Source organism: Schistocerca americana, chromosome 1 (genome assembly GCF_021461395.2).
Source record: "Schistocerca americana isolate TAMUIC-IGC-003095 chromosome 1, iqSchAmer2.1, whole genome shotgun sequence".
Lineage (NCBI taxonomy): Eukaryota > Metazoa > Arthropoda > Insecta > Orthoptera > Acrididae > Schistocerca > Schistocerca americana.
The window spans coordinates 738,619,993-738,641,361 of NC_060119.1; the positions used below are offsets into that span (position 1 = coordinate 738,619,993).

At 44.9% G+C, this 21,369-nt stretch overlaps 1 non-coding gene across 1 annotated transcript; it reads right to left on the bottom strand.

The window, feature by feature from the left end:
- Positions 1-7,020: 7,020 nt before the first annotated feature.
- Positions 7,021-7,095, bottom strand: Trnat-ugu. The gene has a single exon. It is a non-coding gene; the product is annotated as a tRNA-Thr (tRNA).
- Between the last annotated feature and the right edge of the window lie 14,274 nt (positions 7,096-21,369).

Below are 21,369 nucleotides of genomic sequence, written 5' to 3' on the forward strand. Positions count from 1 at the left end.
ATTTGCTGCAGGAAATACGAAACTGCAAGACGCCTAAGTGACAGTTTCATACTTTCTGCGATATAATTATCGCTCTCGCACCTCATTTTTGTTTATATGGACATACAGGGTGTTTCAAAAATGACCGGTATATTTGAAACGGTAATAAAAACTAAACGAGCAGCGATAGAAATACACCGTTTCTTGCAATATGCTTGGGACAACAGTACATTTTCAGGCAGACAAACTTTCGAAATTACAGTAGTTACAATTTTCAACAACAGATGGCGCTGCGGTCTGGGAAACTCTATAGTACGATATTTTCCACATATCCACCATGCGTAGCAATAATATGGCGTAGTCTCTGAATGAAATTACCCGAAACCTTTGACAACGTGTCTGGCGGAATGGCTTCACATGCAGATGAGATGTACTGCTTCAGCTGTTCAATTGTTTCTGGATTCTGGCGGTACACCTGGTCTTTCAAGTGTCCCCACAGAAAGAAGTCACAGGGGTTCATGTCTGGCGAATAGGGAGGCCAATCCACGCCGCCTCCTGTGTGTTTCGGATAGGCCAAAGCAATCACACGATCATCGAAATATTCATTCAGGAAATTAAAGACGTCGGCCGTGCGATGTGGTCGGGCACTATCTTGCATAAACCACGAGGTGTTCGCAGTGTCGTCTAAGGCAGTTTGTACCGCCACAAATTCACGAAGAATGTCCAGATAGCGTGATGCAGTAATCGTTTCGGATCTGAAAAATGGGCCAATGATTCCTTTGGAAGAAATGGCGGCCCAGACCAGTACTTTTTGAGGATGCAGGGACGATGGGACTGCAACATGGGGCTTCTCGGTTCCCCATATGCGCCAGTTCTGTTTATTGACGAAGCCGTCCAGGTAAAAATAAGCTGTGCGCTATATCGTTAGCGAATGTCTCTCGTGCAGCAATGGTAGCGGCGCTGAGGGGTTGCCGCGTTTGAATTTTGTATGGATAGAGGTGTAAACTCTGGCGCATGAGACGATACGTGGACGTTGGCGTCATTTGGACCGCAGCTGCAACACGGCGAATGGAAACCCGAGGCCGCTGTTGGATCACCTGCTGCACTAGCTGCGCGTTGCCCTCTGTGGTTGCCGTACGCGGTCGCCCTACCTTTCCAGCGCGTTCATCCCTCACATTCCCAGTCCGTTGAATTTTTCAAACAGATCCTTTATTGTATCGCTTTCCGGTCCTTTGGTTACATTAAACCTCCGTTGAAAACTTCGTCTTGTTGCAACGACACTGTGTTCTAGGCGGTGGAATTCCAACACCAGAAAAATCCTCTGTTCTAAGGAATAAACCATGTTGTCCACAGCACACTTGCACGTTGTGAACAGCACACGCTTACAGCAGAAAGACGACGTACAGAATGGCGCACCCACAGACTGCGTTGTCTTCTATATCTTTCACATCACTTGCAGCGCCATCTGTTGTTGAAAATTGTAACTACTGTAATTTCGAAAGTTTGTCCGACTGAAAATGTACTGTTGTCCCAAGCATATTGCAACAAACGGTGTATTTCTATCGCTGCTCGTTTAGTTTTTATTGCCGTTTCAAATATACCGGTCATTTTTGAAACACCCTGTACTTATACAGTAGACATTCAAGGTGATAAAATGTGTAGGTTTATTAGATTACAAAACACAAACTGTTTCACTGTTTCGAAACCGCGTGTCGAAACATTACATTGTACTGTTTCATTTGTTTCGAAACAGTTACGTGTTTCAGTTTGTCCATCTCTACCCCACAGTCTATATTCCCTCTAATACTTACGAAACACATCCCATAAAATCGTGATGTGCCTCAGAGCGCGGTCAACCGCGATGGGATAAGTGCTAGCCCCTGTTTAAATGACAGCGAGTGAGATACACTCCCGTTTCCAAGTGGACTCAAACAATGGACTGCCACACATACGGACGCACTACTCGTCCCGCACGCAGTGTCGCCGCTTTTCGAATCGCTAAACGACGATCTCCGCTTTCGAAACGTGTATAAGGTCGCAGCGAGTGCTGCACTTGGAACCGGTCCTCGTTACCTCTCCAAAACTGGAGCACCGTGCGGAGGAGCGGCGGAGGACAAAAGAAGTCTGCGTAAATCGTCAGGCACGCGCAGAGCAGATAAATCCAGAATGCACAGTAATGCTTGCAAAAGGCGTCGGTCACGGCGCATAAATAACAGCTAATTGGACGGGCGGCACGTCTTTGCCGAGTGGGGAGCCGCGTCAGAATGCAGCCGCGGCCCTTCCTGGTAGCTGCAGAAGGCGCGCTGCAGTCCGTGGCCCGCTGGAAGCCGTTCGGCGGTTGCGCAGTGCCTGCAAGAAAGGCTGGAAGAAATACCGCCCAATTAGAGGCACCGCGGCCCTCCGTGCTCAAACGACGCGCGCACTGCCCGACAGCATAAAGACAGGGTGCCTCATTTCGACACGGTCGTAAATGATCTCGGAACGCATTAGCAATTCCGTGAAGCCGTGCAGGACGAAACACCGCTCCGTAACAGTCGTGACTCGGAATGAAGCGAAAGGTCGCCGAGAGTCCATTGTCCGCTTTTTGGTACGCGGTAACAAAGCAACGGCTGAGCCTTACAATGTGAGCGTCTGGACGGAGGCAGCGCACCTGTGCCTACACCTCATTAACGACGGTCAATGATAGTCTTTGTACCTTTGAGGAGCACCCAACGTACCGGAGTTTTAAACGCTGACGGACAATTTTTGTGAGATCGATCGCCAGCTGAAAACAATTTGTTGTCAGAAAACCACCAGAGAGCGAGCATACTACCTCAAACCTGTTTATGACTCGTTTACTAACATAGGGGTTCGGTTGAGCACTGCCGGCCGGTGTGGCCGAGCGGTTCTAGGCGCTTGTCTGGAACCGCGCGACCGCTACGGTCGCAGGTTCGAGTCCTGCCTCGGGAATGGATGTGTGTGATGTCCTTAGATTAGTTAGGTTTAAGTACCATATTTACTCGAATACAAGCCGCACTCGAATCTAAGCCGCACCTGAAAAATGAGACTCCAAATCAAGGGAAAAAAAATTTCCCGAATCTAAGCCGCACCTGAAATTTCAGACTCGAAATTCAAGGGGAGAGAAAAATTTTAGGCCGCACCTTCAAATCCAAACAAAACTGGTCCATTGTAATATAAGACACAACTTAGGTCTAATGAATGACGATACAGCTACAGTAGTATGGTTCGAGTCGTAAACTTAGCAGTTAAGCTTCACCAGGTAGCCGTTGCTATGCGTCAGACGCTCCGCCCGTATTTATACGGGTACCCTTCCTTTTTCACCTGCTTCGTCTGGTTTGAATCGATTGCTTATTTTTCTTTGATCTGATAAGTTCCGTTCTCTTCGTTATAGGTGTTTACGTCACTCTAAGCTGAAAATGCGTTATTGTACTGTGTCATGCATTGTTTGTCGCATTCTGATAATGTGTCTCGCTTCCCACGCCCGGGTTCCCGGGTTCGATTCCCGGCGGGGTCAGGGATTTTCTCTGCCTCGTGACGACTGGGTGTTGTGTGATGTCCTTAGGTTATTTAGGTCTAAGTAGTTCTAAGTTCTAGGGGACTGATGACCATAGATGTTAAGTCCCATAGTGCTCAGAGCCATTTGAACCATCTGATAATGTGTGTTTACGACCTGTCGCCGCTCGCGGCATGGCTTGCTTTTGTGCGCGCTACCGCCATCTTGACAAACATCCCAAACAGTCTTGCCAGTCGGACCACTGAAATGCTGCTACATTCGAAGATGAACAATACGGAATTTGTATTTACTTCGTTGGATAATGTATGAAAATGCAGTCGTCGAAACTCGGGGTGGAGAAAAAAGCTCGCCTTCCACCTTTTTTTTAATTTATTTACTGACGCAGAGGTTTGGGCGCCAGTATTTATCTTTGTGCCTGCAAAGCATGCCTGTGTAGGGCTACATATATTTGACGGCTGAAGTTAGTTGTGGCGGTACCTACCAACATTTTTCAGAATTTCCGCTTACTTTACACTCGATTCTAAGCCGCAGGCAGTTTTTTGGATTACAAAAACCGGAAAAAAGTGCGGCTTACATTCGAGTAAATACGGCAGTTCTAAGTTGTAGAGGACTGATGACCTCAGATGTTAAGTCCCATTGCGCTCAGAGCCATTTGAACCATTTGAATTCGGTTGTGCACTGGTGCATTGTTCCCATAATGAAGCATCCACTCACCATATGACCAGCCTAATGAAAAGCCAATGGATAACACAGGAGGAATGATCGGTAATTAGATATATGACAAGACCGATATTTCGAAGCGAAAACATCTATTAAATATGGGATCTAAAATGTATATCTTAAGAGCTGTGGGCACCTCTCCAGTAGATGTGTTTCACAGTAGCAGAGATGCAAAAATGCTCGCAGCCCTTAAAATATGCACTTCAGAGCCCATATGTACAGGATATTTTCTTGTTTTAGGCCAAACTACCTGCTCTCAAAATACGGAACGCAAAGAGCTTGCAGTAGAAGAAATCTGCTCCACAGAATGGAAGATATGTCCAGCTCACGTTTACTAGAATTTTTTGCTTCGAATGGTCGTTCCTGTTATGCCCCTAAATACTGCCCATACCTCCTGGGATGCGCTGTATGCAAGGTGGTCAGAAACAATCTCAAAAGCTTGTAAGGGGGTTGCAGGGTAGCTTGTCATTAGAAAACAATTATTTCTAATCACAAGCTACCCTGCAACCCCCTTACAAGCTTTTCAGACTGTTTCTGACTGCCTTGTACTGCACGTAAATGCACTACTGACCATTAAAATTGCTACACCAAGAAGAAATGCAGATGGTAAACGGATATTCACTGGACAAATATATTATACTAGAAATGATATGTGATAACATTTTCACGCAATTTGGGTGCATAGATCTTGAGAAATCAGTACCCAGAACAACCACCTCTGGCCGTAATAACGGCATTGATGCGCCAGGGCATTGATCAAACAGAGCTTGGATGGCGTGTACAGGTACAGCTGGCCACGCAGCTTCAACACGATACCACAGTTCATCAAGAGTAGTGACTGGCGTATTGTGACTAGCCGGTTGCTCGGCCACCATTGACCAGACGGTTTCAATTGGCGAGAGATCTGGAGAATGTGCTGGCCAAGGCAGCAGTCGAACATTTTCTGTGTCCAGAAAGGGCCTTCCAGGACCTCCAACATGCGGTCGTGCATTATCCTGCTGAAATGTAAGGTTTCGCAGGGATCGAATGAAGGATAGAGCCACGGGTCGCAACACATCTGAAATGTAACGTCCATGTTCAAAGTGCCGTCAATGCGAACAACAGGTGACCGAGACGTGTAACCAATGGCCCCCCATACCATCACGACGGGTGATACGCCAGTATGGCGATGACGAATACAAGCTTCCAATGTGCGTTCACCGCGATGGCGCCAAACACGGATGTGACCATCATGATGCTGTAAACAGAACGTGGATTCATCCAGAAAATTGGCATTTTGCCATTCGTGCTTCCAGGTTCGTCGTTGAGTACACCATCGCAGGCGCTCCTGTCTGTGACGTAGCGTCAAGGGTAACCGCAGCCATGGTCTCCGAGCTGATAGTCCATGCTGCTGCAAACGTCGTCGAACTGTTCGTGCAGATGGTTGTTGTCTTCCAAACGTCCCCATATGTTGACTCAGGGATCGAGACGTGGCTGCACGATCCGTTACAGCCATGTGGATAAGACGCCTGTCATCTCGAGTGCTAGTGATACCAGGCCGTTGGGATCCAGCACAGCGTTCCGTATTACCCTTCTGAACCCACCGATTCCATATTCTGCTAACAGTCATTGGATCTCGACCAACGCGAGCAGCAATGTCGCGATACGATACACCGCAATCCGACCTTTATGAAAGTCGGAAACGCGATGGTACGCATTTCTCCTCCTTACACAAGGCATCACAACAACGTTTCACCAGGCAACGCCGGTCAACTGCTGTTTGTGTATGAGAAATCGGTTGGAAACTTTCCTCATGTCAGCACGTTGTAGGTGTCGCCACCGGCGCCAACCTTGTATACATGCTCTGAAAAGCTAATCATTTGCATATCACAGCATCTCCTTCCTGTCGGTTAAATTTCGCGACTGTAGCACGTCAACTTCGTGGTGTAGCAATTTTAATGTCCAGTAGTGTAAATAAGAAAATACTTAGGTAGAGGAAATAAATAATGTCTCCTCAGGATACTGATGTAGCCCATCCAGAGGATCAAAGTTCAGTATCTGTGTATTCAGATTAAACACCCGTTACTTTCATGGGTGGCCATACGTAAGCTAAAATTACACATAGTGAAACAAATGAATTACGAAACAACCGACCAATCAAGACAAGCAGATCTTTCTCAGACAATGGCTAATGTAAGCCAATGGCATTTTGCAGTGCATCAAAATCGACTAAACTGAGTAAATTCGTAGTTAATCAAAGTCTGCAGAGTGCCCGTAATTAAAGTTCCAGTTTCAAAACGCTGTAGAAGGAAAACCACTGTTCAGAATGACGTCGAATTTAAACAGTATATGATATACACAGGGGGAAACGGCATGGAACAAAAAAACGAAAATTTTACCAGTAAATGGCGGTGTAAGCGTCTTAATGTAAAAGGGATCGGCTACAAATGACAGATGAATCGCTGTACGACGACTGTAGTTTGAGCTGCACATTACACTATCCGTGCTGTTGAATGTGCATGACTGCGACTGTCAAGAGTTGCGGTTCTGTTGGTTACCTAAGCCAGTCCACCATGCCAAGGGCGAATACCAACGGATGGAAAAAATCGTTTTTTACTGTCCTGAGGTCAAAAACCGCGTAGAAAGCAAAATGACAACGTTCTGTAATTGTCGTGACACTGGCGCAAGAATATGCAATAAGCTGTCCACCGTTGTCTGCCACAAGTTGAAATCGAGAAACAGCATATTCCGCAACAGATCGGAGTGAAATTAGAACTTCAGCTGCTGACGGGCGTTGATATATATCAACGGGGACAGATGAAAACACGTGCCCAGACCGGGACTCGAACCCGGGATCTCCTGCTTACAAGGCAGACGCTCTATCCATCTGAGCCACTGAGAGCTTGTGCAGGGATTATCTCGCGTACGCCTCCTGTGAGACCCACATTCTCATCTTGTATGTCCACACACTACATTCGTAGTGTCCTAGCCCAACACACTCATTACTCGTGGAAGACACTCTTACCAAGTCCCGTAAGAGTTCGGGGAATATGTGTGCATCCACACAGAAGAAGAAAGTCATGGTCGGTATTGCCAAAACTATATACTTATATGGATATGGTGTCCTTTCGGACATGTCTCGCGGGATCACTTTCAAAATACGTTGCGCAATGCATGCCTTCAATTCGGTTACGTTCGTAACTGAAGCACTGAACACAACATCTTTTTGGTAACTCCACAGCCAGAAGTCATACGTATTAAGATCTGGTGAACTGGACGTCCAGGCTACAGGAAAATGAGGGTTGGTAATTCCAGCATTCTCGAAATGTATCTGCAACAGCCGCTTCACTGGCAATTCCAGTTTCAAAATTCCGTGCAATGTGCGGAGAAACGCCGTCTTGCATAAAAATCATGCTGTCCACACATGTGCGGTGTTGAAGGGTGAGAATGACATTGGTTCGCAAAAGACTCTCCTAATGGTCCAAGTAATAGGGCTCGAAAGACTCATCTTTTTGAAAAAATACGGCTCTATGACAAACGATGCCGTCAACCTGTACCACTCAACCCTCTTCGCAGAATCGAGTGGTACCGTTTGATGTGCATGCAGATTTTCCGTTGTCCGTATTCTGTAATTTTGCGTACTGACATCTCCTTGGAGATGTAAATGGCCTTCGTCTGTCCACGGAATGTTCCATGGCGTTCACTCACCACCTTCATGCGAGCAAGATCTTCCAGAGTGAACGTTTGTGTTTCTGGCAGGTCAGCGGGAACCAACTCCTGCACATGGATGATTTTGTATAGATAGCAATGCAGGATGTATCGTAGGATTTTATACACCGTGCTCGCAGGTGTGTTCAATGTTCGGCTAATTCCCCGTGTTCTGCATGTTTGCTCACAACCACTCGACCCCTCTCGCAATGCTGTGGCTACATCTTGGACAGACGTCAGATTAACTGCTTTCCTCCCTCTGTCACACTGCACGTCAAAAGAACCCATCTTTTTGAATCTTCTCCAGACCACTAGCAGACATCGATCCAATGCGTTTCTTCATACCCTTGAGTATCGGGAACTTCTGCAGGGCTGCTGGGGCACAGTCACCGTTCCTGTAAAAGAGCTTTACCAGCGGCACACTACCCTTCATGGAGGCAGTCACATTGGCCTTCTCGGATGCAAACTAAGGAACAGCCATGTGTCGCGTGTCTGTTTGGATGCACAGTCTGACGCTTACAGCGCCATCTATTCATCAAATAGAGGGACCGATACCTGCACAAACTGTCAAACCACCACCCGAGCCAGAAAAGAGGCATGATCAGGACGCTCGTAACGAGAGCAGGACGAATATGTGAGCCGCAACACCTCAAACGAGAAATGCAATACCTGGAAACTGTTCTGAGGAGCAATGGGTACTCCACAAATTATATTAGAAGTGTAACAGAGCCAAACACTCGGCGAAGTAAGGAACCAGAAAAATAAATGTCGGGTAGGCCTTTCTGCCATACATTCCCAGAGTGACGGACAGAATCGGCCGTATATTGCGCAAACATGGCGTAAGGACGATTTGCAAACCGACAAGGAAGATCAAAGAGTGTCTTAGATCGGCGAAGGAGAAAAGAGACCCACTTGCAATGTCGGGAATATGCCGTATACCATGCACATGCGGAAAAGTTTATGTCGGAATGACTGGACGATCAATTAACACCAGGATCAAAGAGCATAAGCGACATTGCAGGTTGGGGCAGGTGGAGAAATCGGCCGTGGCAGAGCACGCACTGAATGAGACCGACCACGTAATAAAATTCGCCGACACGGAAGTTCTGGCTGTAGAGAAGCACTATCACACGCGCTTGTTCAGAGAAGCTGTAGAAATACAAAAACACGCGACCAGTTTCAACAAGAAAGACGAAAGCCTTAAGGTAAATGGATCCTGGCTTCCCGTAGTGCAGCGAATGACCGTCGTAGGTAGCAAGAGGAGAACCGCACCGGAAATAACTGCGGAGAAGCCCTCGGACGTTGGCGCGCCAGGTACATATAGTCTGCGGCCGCGAGCTCGGCTCCAGTTCATCACCGGCAAAGGAGGGTGAAGCTTTGACAATGCCAGCCACTAGTGCTGGCGAAACGTCAGAAAAATCATTAGATGAACGTCGGTCGAAGAACCCGAGACAGAAGCCAATAGGCAGTTTGTCACTGACAGATTGTTTGAAAATTATTCAAATTTTTGGTTTTGCGTGAATTGTAATGTAATCAGCTCATAATACTGTTTTCAACGTATTTCACCCACTATTTAGCAGTTGCTTGTCCCACTTAGAATAGTATAAAGATGAAGGTCGTACTTTTTATTCAAATTTTTGGCTTTGCATGAAATGTAATGTAATCAGCTCATAATACTGTTTTCAACGTATTTCACCCACTATTTGGCAGTTGCTTGTCCCACTTAGAATAATATAAAGATGAAGGTAGTACTTGTGGCAACAGGGGACAATTACAAACAAAGTAGGCCTACCGAACGATAAATGAGCTGACGATCGCTTTTGCATGTAGAGGTACATGTCTGTGCTTCTTACGTGTGAATCTGTGTCTTTATATTCTTTTGATATAAATGAGGTAAACTGCAATTCTATCCAACGTCACAAGTGTTTCTTCACGAATGTGTTGTAGCTTGCCACTCGATTCATGGTTTTTGTCCATACTTGCGCTTATTTTAGAATCATTTTTAGAAACATATATGCCTTCTGATACTACTTGGAGGCAAGAAAATAACTCAAATATTTCGTAAATTACATAGGAAATGGATGCAAAACAAACATTATGCTTACGACGCGTCTGATGTTCACCTTACTCGCCGCATGGAGCGCTATTGTGGAAAACGGCTTCCTGTAGCGCAGCAAGAGGCTTTTGAAAAAGGAGATACGCTGTAATCTCAAGCGCGCGAATTTATATACAGACTGCGTGTTTACTTTGAAAGGAAATGGACGATGGTGGTGATTGACAGGGCGGCAGAAGCACTGGACATCTCTACAGCAACAGTGAAGGGAGTCACAAAAGTGATAAAGAGGCTGCCAATTCAGCTGGGAGCCTTGTTACTGTGACACATGGAAAGTCAAGGAAGATATCGTGGCGTGTGACGGAAACAGATCACATCGATGAAAGTGCTATCAGACAATATACATATGTGCACTACAGCAGGAAGGAGTACCCGACACTAAAAAAGTTGATGGTATCGCTTTCGGACAGTGGTTTGTTCACAATCAGAACGACAAGTCTCTCCATTGTTTAAAAGAAATTGGCTTCCTGCGGAAAAAGTTCTCAGAAAGAAAGCTCCTAATGATATGCGCAGACATTGTAGCGTGGAGCTGTCGTTTCCCGCGTGATCTGCTAGCAGCGAGTCCAGAGAATGTAATATGGATTGACGAAACATGTGCCAACGTGCAGCCGGCCGGAGTGGCCGTGCGGTTCTAGGCGCTACAGTCTGGAACCGAGCGACCGCTACGGTCGCAGGTTCGTCTCCTGCCTCGGGCATGGATGTGTGTGATGTCCTTAGGTTAGTTAGGTTTAATTAGTTCTAAGTTCTAGGCGACTAATGACCTGAGCAGTTAAGTCGCATAGTGCTCAGAGCCATTTGAGCCATTTGTCAACGTGCATCAAACACGATCCGTCGCGTGGACAGACGACACGACCCACGGGAGTATGAGTGTGCCATCTGGTAATGACTGGCGACTAATTATTGTTCATGTTGCCCGACGTTATGATGATGTTTCAATGGAAAAAAAGACTGTCGATTACCATGAGGAATGAAGAGGCAGAAAACACGTTAATAAATTGCTACGTTAGCAGATGACCAAGGCCACAAATTTACGCTGAAGCACCAAAGAAACTGGTATAGGCATGTACGTATTGATATACAGAGATATGTAAACAGGCAGAATACGGCGCCGCGGTCGGCAATGCGTATATAAGAACACGAGCGATGGAGCACAGTGTCTCCGAGGTAGCGATGAAGTGGGAATATTCCGATACGACCATTTCACTAGTGTACCATGAATGTTAGGAGTCCGGTAAAACATCAAATCTTCGACATCACTGCGTCCGGAAAAAGATCCTGCAAGAACAGAACCAACGACGACTGAAGAGAATCGTTCAGCGAGACAGAAGTGCAATCCCTCCGCAAATTGCTGCAGATTTCAATGCTGGGCCATCAACAAGTATCAGCGTGCGAACTATTCAACGAAACATCATCGTTATGGGCTTTCGGAGCCGATGGCCGATTCGTATACCCTTGATGACTGCACGACACAAAGCTTTACCCCTCGCCTGGGCCCGTCAAAATCGACATTGGTTTATTGATGACTGGAAACATGTCACCTGGTCGGACGAGTCTCGTTTCCAATTGTATCGAGCGGATGGACGTGTGCGGGTATGAATTCATGGAACTTGCATGTCAGCAGGGGTCTGTTCAAGCTGGTGGAGGCTCTGTAATGGTATGGGGCGTGTATGGTTGGAATGATATGGGACCCCTGACACGTCTAGATACAACTCTGACAGGCGACACGTACGTAAGCATAATGTCTTATCATCTGCATCCATTCATGTTCATTGCGCATTCAGACGGATTTGGTTAATTCCAGCAGGGCAATGCAGCACCCCAGATGTCCAGAATTGCTACAGATTAGCTCCAGCAAAACTCTTCTAAGTTTGAACACCTCCACTGTCCACCAAACTGCCCATACATGAAATTATTGAGCATATCTGGGATGCCTTGCAACGTGCTGTTCAGAAGAGATCTCCACCCCCTCGCATTCTTACGGATTTGTGGACAGCCCTGCAGGATTAATGGAGTCATTTCCCTCCAACACTACTTCAGACGTTAGTCCAGTCCATGCCACGTCGTGTTGCGGCACCTCTGCCTGCTCACGGGGGCCCTACACGATGTTAGGCAGGTGTACCAGTTTCTTTGACTCTTCAGTGTATATGTCCCGTTTGCTAGGCACAGAGAAGCTGGTAAATAAGGCTGCAAACGAATAACGCCAGAAAACTGTAATAACGTTATGAACCACGCTTGGAAAAAGATTACAAGGTCAAACACGGAAGAAGGCGCAAAAGAAGAATCCATATAAAATATGGTATTTTATCAGGACAACAGCAGCGAAGGTAACGAAGCCTATGTAGTTGTGGCTAGAGATGATCAATCAAATGATGATCTTTGTGTTTCCGTACTTCTACAGGAAAAATGAAGGTAACGTCTTTATTCGGCATTTTAACATGTAACATTTACGCAATTTGCCATACCTTGTTAATGTCTAAAACATATTTGTGTGCGTTTGTGTAAGGTGGCAAACGCTGCTAGTGCATGAGAAAAGACATTTGATTTAGGAACACATTCCTTAGTAGAATGCTGCCAACAAGATTTCTGCATTGACTCGTGCAGCATTGTTGGGCTTTGTAGCCCTGGTTGCTTTGGGGCCGAAGGGTGACAGGCGAACATTTGCCACCCTCTTCCACGCTCCGCCAGTCGCTGGCCCACTGCACTTCCATGTCGAATACTGGCAACTGCGCTACTAGTGTTCAGAGCTCTTTTCTCGCCATGCGGAGAATAGGGGGTGCGTGAGTCCAGATCAAGGGGGCACGAGGCCTGGCTGAGAAGGGAGACGCGGAGTGTGCCCCGTCTGCGTATGGCTTGTGTTCGAGAGGCCGGACTAGCAGGGGCTTCTCCAGCTAGCGAGTTGTTGTTGACTTTGTTCGAGGCAAGAACTACTGTGGCCTGTGTGGCTTGGCTCTAGCTGATGGACACTCAGTTGCTTGGTGGTCGATGCATTGCACCTTGAACGGGACCGGCCATGGCAGTCACAGTGTACGTTGGCGAATAGTGTCCATTAATAGATGTGTCACGTGTTGGCTGACTGGTGCAACAGACTGCTCTCATGGGCCCTGCATGTATTAAGTGTAGATTGTGAATGCTCTGTGATACATAGCTGATGGATTGTCGTCAATCTACAGTGTATGAAAGGTGAGCGTTGCGTCTGCATGAAGAGATTTCTTAGCCTGAGCTGGGACAAGTGCGTCATTTATTTGACTGAAATTGTGGCGAATGACTTCGCCTTCAAGTTTTCATCATTAACAAAGAGCTCAATATTCTTGCATGTTTAGCAGTTGTCTCTGTACTAATTTGGCGTGTTTACTGTCATATGTTATTTATATGCTGGCTCATTGGCTGAACTTTAGTACTGGCCGCCCAAGCGCTACTCATGTTCGCGGTATAGTGTAAATGCTGGCAACGTCTATCCTTGTGTCATTGGTGTCAGCCAGTTGGAGACAAGCTAATGTAGAGCTAATTAGCACTGTCTAACATAAAAGTCGCGACACTCCGCCTCGTTTTTGTTACCCCCAGCGATAGCGGTGCCCCAAGCGGCCAGCACGCGACGCTTGGGAATGCGATCTCGGATGCGTGCGTATACTAACGTTTATATTCATTTGTAACATAATTCTTACAATAGGAAATTATGTAGTGCCATAAAAATCGACAATAACTAAAAAATTACACCACATTCGTAATTATTTAGTGTCCTAAGGACCCAGGGAGATACGAAACGCTACATTACGGGATAGTTTATTTACGATTGTCTTCTAACGTACAGAAATTTACTGAGGATTATCGTTTTCCTCTAATAACAAAAAATTGCTAATAAACACCAGAAGACCTGTCTTTTTACAGAAAGATGTCTTATACCTACCCAACAAAGCGAAGTTTTGTTCAGTGAATGTGGAATGTAGATAACCTATACGGACTGTGATACCAACATTATTTAACGTAATTAAGAAGCCACCACACCTGTAGCTTAATGAAAACGACACAGGTGTGATAAAAATCGCCAAAATCAATGAAACTCTTTCCCAACACAGAAGAAACCAATTCCACACTTGTTGCTAAATCTGAGCCACAAACGGTAAGAATCTTCAACATATCCGCTTTTCAAGCAAAGCTAATTACATTTATAAAAATATTCGTAAATTAGGAAGTCGACTGAAGCGTAAAAATAGGCAAATCATAAGAGACCATAAAAAAGTGTCAAGGAAAGTACCTATGATAATAACGACAAACAACACCAGAAATAGATGCTTCTCTTGCATGAAATAGTTGTTTATATGCTCTTGCTTTCAGCGCAATAAGATGCAAATATACACCATCCGCAAATATTTCATCGTGAACAAGTTGTAGCTTTTGTCATTGATCAGTGTGAATCGACTGCTTTTACATGTATTTCGTGAAAATTCATATCTCTCGGTAATTTACTTACATACAGTATGCAAAAAATATATCAAATAGAAAATAATTAAAAACAAATATTATGCTGTTGTGCTTATGACGCGTGTGACTGCTTTCTCACCGCTTGCAGCGCTAGGGTCGCTCCAGTTGTCAAACGATAACAACTTTCGCATCAAGGAGTGTCGTGGTTGTATTTATTAGACTGTGTAATTATTTATCCAGAAAATGATAAAATGAATCGCGTCATTTTTACACATACGTTGCTGGTCGGATATCTACCTTTATGGTGTAAATGAAGATCAGAGTAAGATATTTCACTTGCAGTAACGGAAGCACAAGAATTATTCGCATTGTGTAGATGGTCCTTATTTTAAGGTTCTCTGTCGCAGCATATTGGCGTTTCTGTTATTGTTACATCTAGCAGTTCTTATGGTGAAATATTACTGATGATTTCTTCTTAAATGTGGATTGACAGCAATGGATTATTCGCGTTTTATGGACGGCCCGTTATTAATTTTTTACTTATCCCGCATTTGGTGCTGCCACTATAGTTGAACATATTGTAAACAGTTCTGCGTGTTTTGTGTTGCACCAGTTATAACTTGGTCTGTCTAGCTTACGGAAATTTGTTACGTGTAACTGATCACAAGTAATTTGTATACAGTAGTGAACTTTTGTTCCGATGAGAAACGAATTACACAAGCTATGTAGATGGCCCGTTCTTTCGTTTGTGCTGTTACAGTATGCTGCCGTTTCTTTTATTCATACATGTAGCACTTTCTATGGTGAAATATTATTAATAACACATTGTGGAATGTGGTGTTGGTAACGGAATGCTCCAAATACCAACATTTATGGACGGCCCATTAAGAATTCGCTTCTGCAACATTTTGGCGTTTCTGTTATCGATGTGTATAGGCAGTTTGGCGTTTTTTATGTTGAAGCAGTTATTTCAGGGTCTACCTAAATTACGGAAATTTATTACGTGAAAGTGTGACCGCAAGTAATTTGCATACAAAGTGAATTTTTGTTTCAATGAAAGACGAATTACATACGTTATGAGGCGGCCCGTTCTTCCGTTTCTGTTATTACGGTATATCGCCGTTTCTATTATTCGTGTATACAGTACGTTTTAAGGTGAAATATTGTTAATAATTAATTGCGGAATATGCAATGCTTAGTTGGTGACGAACTGGTACGATAATTCACGTTTTATGGACGGCCCATTATTAATTTTCTACTGCTGCTGCATTTTGGCGTTTCTATTATCGATGTACGTAGGCAGTCTGGCGTTTTTTATGTAAAAGTTATTACGACATACGTCTGAATTACGGATATTTTTTGTTTTGTGACATTCTGATCAGAAGAAGATTGTACACATTAGTGAATTTTGGTTGCGATGAGAGATAAATTACATGCGTTGAGTAGGTGACCCTTTCTTTAGTTTTTACTGTTACAGCATATTGGTGTTTTTATTATGACCTTTAACCTAGCGATGACTAGATTAGGTGGGAACGTGCCAATCTTATTGTGAGTTCGCGAAGCCAACAAATGAGAAAGCAAAAACGTGGTTGTGGTGGCAGTTTGACCTGTAGCGTAGCCCCAGGTCTTGGTTACCTTGCAGGGCTGTGGGTTGGCGAAGCCAACGAATGTGAAAGCAGAAAATCTGCATGTGGTGGCCGTGCGGTTCTAGGCGCTACAGTCTGGAACCGAGCGACCGCTACGGTCGCAGGTTCGAATCCTGCCTCGGGCATGGATGTGTGTGATGTCCTTAGGTTAGTTAGGTTTAATTAGTTGTAAGTTCTAGGCGACTGATGACCTCAGAAGTTATGTCACATAGTGCTCAGAGCCATTTGAACCATTTGCATGTGGTGACAGACTGACCTGTGGCGTAGCCCGAGGCCTATGTTGGGTTGGGAGGTAACAGTCTGGTTTTGATTTGGTGAAGCCAACAAATGTTAAAGTAGAAAAACGGGACATGATGACAGACTGACCCGTAGCGTAGCACGATGCCTAGGTAGGCTGGAAGGCAACGGTTTGGTTGTGAGCTGGCGAATGTGAAAGCAGAAAAACTGTATGTGGTGACGGACTGACCTGTAGCGCAGCCTGAGGCCTAGGTTAGTTTGGAAGGCAAGAATTTCGTTGAGAGTTGGCAAAGCCAACGAATGTGAAAGCAGAATTACCGGTTGTGGTTACAGAGTGACATGTAGCGTCGCCCGAGAGTTAGGTTAAGCCAGGAAACAACATCTATACTTCTCCCAGTATCTCGTCTCCTACCTTCCAAACTTTACAGAAGCTCTCCTGCAGGTCAGTCTGTCACCACATGCAGTTTTTCTGCAGGTTCGCAGGAGAGCTTCTGTAAAGTTTGGAAAGTAGGAGACGAGATACTGGGAGAAGTAAAGCTGTGAGGACCGGGCGTGAGTCGTGCTTCGGTAGCTCAGATGGTAGAGCACTTACCCGCGAAAGGCAAAGGTCTCGAGTTCGAGTCTCGGTCGGGCACACAGTTTTAATCCGCCAGGAAGTTTCATATCAGCGCACACTCCGCTGCAGAGTGAAAATCTCATTCTGGCAGGAAACAACAGCTTGTCTGTGTTTGTCTGTAATCACCTCAAGGCGGCCCCACACGTAACAGCATGCTTGGCAAGCACGATTGCGCCAGGATAATTTTGCGCTAGCATCAGGGCGGTACAAGCAGCTAGATGGTCGATCGAATTTTGATTATGAATGCTTGTGCAAGCGTTCAAGCGTGTAAATGCTTGATCGTGAGTATCAAGAACAGGAAGGGTTATGCAAGCATCTGTCTGTGATATCGTCTGATTTAATTTTTATTTGCTTCTGTTAAATTGCATTCTGTACAAGGGTTGTACTGCACTGTGGGTCAAGTCAAAGAACACAATATTACATGGAGAAAGAGAGAAGAAAAATCAACAGCACTGTGTGATGGTTTCCATAGCGTGTCTACCACAAATAGTTAACACAGGAATAATGTTTTTGTTCATTTAACCACTCTTTATTCTTCATATCATGTTTTGTCTTTTATTTTTTCCGGAATTCTAGCCAAATGGTTGCCAAAGAGGGTGTAAAAAGGCTGATCATAGAGTTAGTTGCAGCAACAGAAAAAAATTCGTGGTTTGATGGCAGCAAGTTGGGTACCTGAAAAATTCTGCAATTAAATTGTCTCCGGGCCAGAATGTGTAGGAACTTTTTTATTACCGATGAACTGCAGTTATCTCATAAGACAGCAGTAGACTGGAAAAGCTTCTGCAGAGAAGTAAGTACTGAAATGTGTGTCAACGAAAGCGAGAAACTTGGTGGCGATGGAGTCGTTGTCGAGATCGAAAAGACTTTGTTCTGGAGAAGAAATTACGGCAGAAGGAACAAAAAAACAGGAAGGTGGGTTTTCGGAGGACCCTAAAAGAACCCACAAGTGTTTTTTCAAAGTTGTTCCCAAACGCACGAAGGAGTTGCTGCTCGTTGTCATAAAGGAGTCCATTCTTCCAGGAACGACTGTCATTTCCGAAGAATTCAAGCATTTTGTAGTTAACCATAAAGCGACGTTTAAGGATCCCGAAACGGGTGCACACACTAATAGTACTGAAGGCACCTGGTCAGCCGTAAGGCGATCTTTCCACTGCACCAGACAGTCCAAAAAACTTTTCGACAGTTAATTGTTAGAATACGTGTCGCGCAAAAGGTACTCTCAAAAGTAGAACTTATTTATGAAGAGTGCAGCAACAGTGTACAAGCCCTAGTGTGATGTACTAGAATCAAAAAATCATGGTGTTATTATTTTTATGTTTTTCTGGAATTCCTTCGTTGTTTCTACACTTTTATTTTCTTGGAGATGTGGTCCGTCTCTGTAGCTAAATAAAAATCCGTTTGTTTTTGTCATACGCGTTTCGCTTCCTCTTATTTACGAAGTGTCATTTGCGGCTTGTGGTACATGGCATTCCTTAAGTACAAAGAAGCGAACCTGCGTTCGATAAAAATAAAATCTTGTTTTGTTCCATAGACAGGTCACATCTCCGAGACTATAATGATACCAGTTGTGTTAGATCATTTATTACGTGTTTTTTTTTGTGTATTCGTGTTTCTCTGAAAAACTAAAGTTCCATCTCACTAATTATACGGACGAAGCCAAAGGATGTTGTGAAAAATGCAATATTTGTTTTCCCTGCGTTTGAAATCAAAACATCGTTCATATTCTTCCGCCCTCTTACACACCCGTCACTGCTTGCGGCAGGCGTTACCATTATACACTGTAAGGTAATAGCATTGACTGCCCTTTATATGGTGGTCGATGCATTGCACCTCGAACGGGATTGCCGGGCAGCCATAGTGTATGTTGGCGAACACTGTCCATTAACAGATGTGTCATGTGTTGGTCGACAGGTGCAACAGACGGATCTCATGGGCCCTGCCTCTACCACGTGTGTTTTGTGGATGCTTTCCCATACATTGCTGATGGATTATAATGGTGGGAAATCATCAATACTATAATGCATGAAATGGTGAGCGTTATGTCTGTATGAAAAGATTTTTTGGCCTGTGCCGAGACAAGTGCAACACTTATTTGACTGAAATTGCGGCGAATGACTTCGCCTTCAAGTTTTCATCATTTCCAGAGCTTAAAATTCCTGTATGTTTAGCAGTTGTCTATGTCCTAATTTGGCTTGTTTAGTGTGATATGTTGTTCGTATGCTGGCTCATTTCTTTGCGCCACATTATTTTCCTGTGAACGCGTTTCAAGGGGATAGGAGTTGAATTGTTCTGATTGGTTTGCACTGATTGATTGGGGTGAGCCAAGAATAAGAGTTATTATCTTTTTAAGTTCGCTTAACATTAGGTTTCTACCTTTTTTTTTTTGAGAAAAAGGAAACTTCCTTGGAATTAGCTTAGTTAAAGAATTTTAGTTTCTTTAAAGGATCTTGGCCCTTCTAGCTGCAGTTTTTCCATAGAATTATATAGCTGAGATGTATTAGCTGAAGTTTTCTTCATTACGGCAACACTGGATGAAACACAATTGAGGCGTTGTTGACCGCTTCATTTGTTGGTGTTATGTGTGCAATTATTTTATATGTGTATTTTACATTTTGTTTGAGCCAAATACTGTCAATGTATTTGTGAAAGCAGCTGCCAGGAAGTTCATAAGGTGCCGTTTGGTTGTGGAAGCTGCACCATCTGTTGTGTTTGCAGCACCAGTTTCATCTGAATTTGTTGTTAATTGTGCCAACCAGCACTTGGTGTAAGTTGTTGTCGCTTACAGATTTATTGTAATTTACTCAGAAATAAATGGGTGTCTTGTGTTGCCTCTGGATTTGTGTCCACAATCCTTCCACGTCCAGATCAGCACAGGCTGTCATTAAAGCAGACCAACTTAATCCGCTTAAGAGCTACGTGCGATTTATCTGAGCTTACGTAGCATATTAAAACAAGCCTGTCTCATGGCTGCCCTTTCGATCTCACCCACATCACCTATAATCCTATGATTGCACCTCTGGTGACACCTGACAGACACTAGATATAGTGCCTCTGCACCGCTATTAGTGATGTCCGCTATTGAGGATACTAAAACACTGACATCCAACCATGTCTTCTGGATGCCTCATTATTTTGTCAGGCAGTGTATAACTCTTTTACATCTTTCATTTCCTACTATGAGGGGACAGTCGGCTCAGATCCAGTTTCGGCAGGAGTCCCAGATGAAGACTGTGGGCGGGCCAGAGGTGACAGTTCACCCATAGCATGAGACTGCTCAAGTTCCACTGGGATGAGGGACAGATGTGGTTCTGTGGACAGAAATGCTTCTGCAAATATAGGTTTCCAAATAGAGGTCCTGTAATTCACCCACAGGCGAGCAGGAGTGCAGGAACAGAGGATGTTGGTGTTATGTGTGCAATTATTTTATATGTGTGTTTTACATTTTGTTTGAGCCAAATACTGTCAATGTATTTGTGAAAGCAGCTGCGAGGAAGTTCATAATGTGCCGTGTGCCGGTGTGGAGGGTGAGTGAGAGACACAGGTAGTGGACACCTCGCTGTTCGGTTCAGGGACTGGAGGCAGAGGCAAGGACAGAGCGCCACTTGCGCTGGTGGCCAGAGCTGGCAACGGTAGCGGGTCAGGCAAACATACTCAGTCGCAGGACAGGCCAACATACCCAGTCACGGGGGCAAACAGTTGGCAACACCTGTGGCTTGCTATGACTTGTTCGTTCCACCCCAGACGTTGGCTAAATATGCATGCTCAGACACAGGTGCCCCTTGTGTAGGAGGACCTGCATACAGGATGGGCTTGCTGCATGGGGTGTGATGCCTGAATCCATGAGGACTTCAGTCAAAGTAATCCACTTGATAGGGGTGGAGTAATGTGCTGCAAGGAAGCTGTGCAATGCATCCTTCGGTAATAATGACTACAAGGCTTGCCGCCTCTTAGTCTCAAAGGTGCTGACCAGTATCCACATTTGAGATGGGGATGAAAAGGGGTGAAGATCAGAAGGTGTTGTACTCAGAAGGTGTTGCACTCAGGAGATGTTTCTGTTGTGGCAACTGACCTGGAAGTGAGCCTATTGTCCGACACCAGGATCAAGATGCACCCTCAACAGCAAAAACTCTCTCAGATGGTAGCAGTTAGCAGGGATAGTGGTGGACAGCACACATGTGACATATGGAAAGTTTGAACAGTTATCTATCACCAGCAACTTCATAGCAATCTATGTTGGCCCTGTAGAATTAATGAGGAACCTTTCCCAATGGTGGTTAGGATAGGGTCACAGCAAAACACGTTGAATTGGGAGACTTGACTAAGGGAACAGGAGCATCAGGCTTGTTCAGTGTTGGCATCTATGTCAGGCCAATAAATGTGCCCTGTGGCCAAGGCCTTCATGCATGAAATCCTCTAATGTGATACATGAAGGAGGAGG